Source organism: Tupaia chinensis, unplaced genomic scaffold, assembly GCF_000334495.1.
Source record: "Tupaia chinensis unplaced genomic scaffold, TupChi_1.0 Scaffold000291_1, whole genome shotgun sequence".
Taxonomy (NCBI): domain Eukaryota; kingdom Metazoa; phylum Chordata; class Mammalia; order Scandentia; family Tupaiidae; genus Tupaia; species Tupaia belangeri.
Window position 1 is genome coordinate 2,001,202 of NW_006159776.1, and position 4,985 is coordinate 2,006,186.

Here is a 4,985-nt window from a genome sequence, read left to right on the forward strand (position 1 = left end):
CCTCTCCTTCTGGTTTTTCTTTTCTTTCTTCTCTCTCAATAGGTATCCTTGACAGTTTTCTCCATGCCATAACCCTCCCCTCAGCCTTCCAGCCAGCCAGAATCACAAGCATACATGGGTGTACCTGGTGTATTCTGGTCAACTTGGGATCCAAACCTGGTCCTGCATGTGGCTCCAGTATTGCACAGTGGCACTCCACAAGCTGGCACTCTTGTTTTCTTCTATGAGCTCTTTATTATTATTCTATCTTGGTTTAGCCAAAATATATCAATCTCCTTATCAATCTTTGTTTAAGCCCTCATTCCTTGTTCATTTTGGTTACTTTAGCTGTTAATTTTTATACAGGTTTATTATTTACAATAGATGATTAAAATATCTGCTACTTACCCATTAAAGCATTTTTATCTTGAATCTCTCCTTGAGAGACTTTATACTTTCCTGTGGAAAGAATAATTTCCTCTCTGGAGCTCAAACTAAAAGTTGACATCATTTTTGTTTCTCTCATTGAACAAGGATATTTAAACTTGATCACTCCTGTGTAATTCCATTTAATTTCCTCCCATGGTTTCACACTTATATAGCATTCTTATTTTACCACTTTATACTACCTCCCAATTGGGTTATGTAATAACTGTTGATAACTTACAGAAAAAGCATGTTCTGTTATCTTTATCTTTCTACACAGGTATAATTTCCACTGCCTTGGAGTCATCTAGGATGCTCTGTGTAAGCATGAATAATGTAAGAATGACCTGGAAGATCGAGTAACTCTACACCTTTCTTTTAAAAAGGCAAAGTGCAATTTAGAAATTCTGACTGCAGAATATTCCCCAGAACTTTACTCTCATCATTGCAGAGCTGGGAGCAAAACAGAGGGCAGAAGTGAACTGCCTTTGCTCTAAGATCAGAGCTTGCTTTTGTGTGACTTGCTCTCAGACATCATTATTTCTGATGCCATGACCTGTCCAAATGCTGGAATTTCCTTGCCTAGCCCTACCATTGGGATCTACCTAACTCAAACTCTCTGATTTCTATTTGAACTTAACCTAAACAACATTCATCCAGTCTTATTTGTTGTTCTGGGATCAACCTACTGCCTGCATTTCTAAAAGATGAAGAAGATAGACTTTGGATGGAAAGTGCTTGAAGTTAAACCTAGAGGGAAGAAATTCAAACAAAATTACAAACCCATACACTGCGAGAAACAATGTCCTGCTCTTGCTAAACCATTCCATTTATAAAGACAACGAGATGGTATGACCAAATCTATGTAAATGGATTGGCAAACTTATACAGATTACCTTGAAGGCCCTGCTAAAGATTTTGAATTTTGTTCCCAAGGTTATTAGGAAACCCTAGACTTTGGAATAAGATATTGGTTTAACCAAATCTGTATAAATTACCCATTTGCATAGATTTGGTCATACCAATATCCTATTCCAAAGTCTAGGGTTTCCTAATAACCTTGGGAAGGAAATCTAAAATTTTTAGCAGAACTTTCAAGGTAATTTATGACCAAACTTTAATCTACCATTCTATTTCCATCTCTTACCACTTTTAATCCTGCCCTCATGTTCCAGCCACATTGTAAAGTTCTTTTCCTTGATACTGACAGTTTTTCATCTGCTTTTGTTTGGCCTATGTTAGTATATACTTGTAAACTGCCTTTCTACCATCTTTTGCCTGAAGAACACCTTCACAAACCTCAAATCCTATCAAGTTTCAACATATCCTCTTCTAGAAATTTTCTCTAATGTCTACAGCCATAGACAATGGGTGTGTTCTATATGTTCTTTCTACATATGTCGATTTCAACTGTTGACAAGTTTGTAGGGCAGCCTGGCAGGCTGAAAAATTGGGGGCAGTAGCTTTTGCTTTCATGTAGGAATTCGTTTTTAGAGAAATCTCAGTTTTGCTCTCAATGCCTTTCAACTAGTTGGATGAGGGCTACCCAGATTATTGATCATAATCTCGTTTATGTAAGGTCATCTGACTAGATGTTAACAACATCTACAAAACACCTTTTTAGCAACACCTAGATACATGTTTAATTGAATTATAAGGTACTACAGCCTAGCTAAGTTGGCACGTAAAACTAACCATCACAGAATATAACTATTGCTATCCCATTGAAACCAAGCTTTCAATATTTGAAAGTAGCTCTACCAGAAGGCTATTACTATGAGATCATATGGATCCTATGATTTTTAACCTTTTTTCTTTATTAGTACATATATTAGCTATTAAATAGCTAGAATATATAAGGAAATTTTTTATTAAAGATTTATTTATTTATTTATTCATTCATTCATTCCTTCATTTTAATTTGACCAGAGAGAGGCAGAAAGAGAGAGAGAGGAAAGTGAGAAAGCAAGTCACCAGGTCCAGGACTTGAACCACGGTCAGCCATGTGGGAGTGTCCAGTGCCTTAACCACTATGCCACCTGCTGGTCCCCAAATATATAAGGAAATTTTTTCAAGTTTGTGGAAGAATGGAAGTAAAACACAAGTTCATTTCAGTGCAGGAAAATTTAAAAATCTGTGCCTAGTATGTTCATAATGTGCATTTTTTTATAAACTTTTTGAAGACTTATGCATATGAGGATATCTACAAGTTTCTATTCAATAACAAAGATGTAAAATACATAAAGCAAAATTAACATAATTAAATAAACAAAGAAACAATTTTATATTCATAGTTGGAGATTTTAATTATATACTGTGGAAAACTTGTAGAACTAAACAAAAATAAATCAGTAAAGCTATAAATGATCTGAAATATAAAATCCTTTAACCTACTTTATGTTTAGAAAACACAATACTAAAAACCTGAATGAATATAGCGTCTTTTCATAATACATTCACAAAAATAAATGCCAAACCAAAAAATATCTCACAAAATTTAAGAGGATAAGTAACCATATTAGCATCTTCTCAGATAACAACAGAATTAAATTATTAACAGTGATATATCTAGATGTCATTACATTAGGCTCGAACAGTAAGAAACTGTGTGTGTATCTATGTGTATGTGTATAAAATATTTACATGTACATTTACACACACTAGCATATATGACATGCAGATTTCCTCAGCAGGAGAGCAGCTAAATCATCACTGTACGGTTGTCTTTGTGACTGATGCTGGAGTGAGGCCACAGGGAGGTAGTCATGAAGGAAGGGTCCTAAGAAGGTTGAAACACACAAGCACAAGTTAGAAACCCACAAAGATGTGACTAAAACTTATATCCATTCTTGTTGCCATTGACATAGTGATCTTAGAGAAGCTAGAATCTTTTATTACTACTAAATACACACATCTGACCTCTGAGCCAGAGAAGCTGTGAAAGGACCCAGGAGATGATAGAACAATAGCAGGTCCAGCCCTGGCTTCCTGTCAATGAAGTCAATCAGTAGATGATCAGCACCCTGTATGAGCTATGAAATAGCTTTTGCTTCCCTTATATCTTCCTAATCTTCCAGAGAATCTCTCTTACTGCACACCATAACCAGAAACATACAAGAAAAGGATTTTACGAAATATAGTTGAGCCTAGCCTAGTTGACACATTATGAAGCATTCACACCAGAAAAACTTCAAATACTTAAAAATTCACAACCCACTATTAAATAGTCCATGTGTTAACGAAGAAATCACAAGGGCAGGTATAAAATATTTTGCAATGAATGATGATGAAAATGCAACATAAAATTTGCAAAATGCAGCTAAAGCTATACTTAGAAATTTACACCTTTATAGCTTTAGATGCTAATGTTAGAAAAGAACAAAGGTTTAAATCAGTGATCTCTACAGAAGTAATTAATGTCCAAAGAAATTGGAAAGAAGAATATAGAAAAATGAAAATTAATGAAATAGAAAGCAAACAATAGAGTAAATTAATAAAGTGAAAAATTGATTCTTTAAGAAAGCATCAAAGTTGATACCTTCCTAACTAAATTGCTCCAGAAAAAAATAAAAAGTTATATGTGATTCAATGTAATATAAACAAGATTATGATAATAAAAAAAGAAAAAAGAAAAAGAACACAAATTGAAAACATCACTTTTAAAAGAGAACACCAATACTTATCTGAGAAACATTAAAAGTATAATGAAATATTGTAGAACAATTTTATACAATGTATTTGCCAAATTAGATTAAATAAATTATTTTCTTGAGAAATAAAACTTATTAAAACAGGGAGTAGCAGATGGTGTAATGGTTAAGTCACTAAACTCTCATGTAGTTGACCGTGGTTCGAGTCCTGGACCTGGTGACTTAAAATGCATGCTGGGCACATGTGTGTGCATGCCCAAAATCCTGAGAGGAGAATGGAGGAGAAGGGATTGCGGCATTGCCATCCCCCACTGGGATGTAATTTTTCGCTTTCTGTTTCTTTGTTTTTCACTGTCTCTCCAGCAAGCACACGTGCCTTACAGCAAAAGTCTCTCAAAACAAAACAAAACAAAACTTACTAAAACTGACAGTTAATGAAAGAAAATCTGAATATGCCCATTTCTCTTTAAAAATACCCTCCCTGGGACTAGCAGACAGCATAATGGCTATGTTGCTGGACTCACACTTAGTCAACCTCTGTTCAAGTCCTGGACCTGGTGACTTAAAACTCATGCCAGGCGCATGTGCGTGCCCAAGATCCCAAGAGAATTGTGGAGGAAAAGAGATTGCATTGTCTGGGACCAGCAGTTAGCATAATGGCTATGTTGCTGTATTCCATGTAGCCGACTGTGGTTTGAATCCTGGACCTGGTGGCTTAAACTCATGCCAGGCATATGTGCATGCATGCCCAAGATCCGAGAGGAGAATGGAGGAGAAGGGATTGTGGCGTGGCCATCCCCCCTGGGGGGTGATTTCTCACTTTCTGTCTCTCTCTGTCTTTCTGGCGAGCACACGCGCCCTGTAGCAAGAACCTCTCCAAAAAAAAAAAAAAAAAGAGAGAGAAAAGAAAATCAATAGGGGGTTAGGAGC

At 35.8% G+C, this 4,985-nt stretch overlaps 1 long non-coding RNA gene across 1 annotated transcript in view; it reads right to left on the minus strand.

The window, feature by feature from the left end:
* Nucleotides 1-3,122: 3,122 nt before the first annotated feature.
* The window catches only part of LOC106735081 (uncharacterized), a 16,683-nt gene continuing 14,820 nt past the window's right edge, over nt 3,123-4,985 (minus strand). The window contains exon 3 of the long non-coding RNA XR_001370504.1: nt 3,123-3,184. This is a non-coding gene — a long non-coding RNA (uncharacterized LOC106735081). The remainder of the gene's footprint in view (nt 3,185-4,985) is intronic.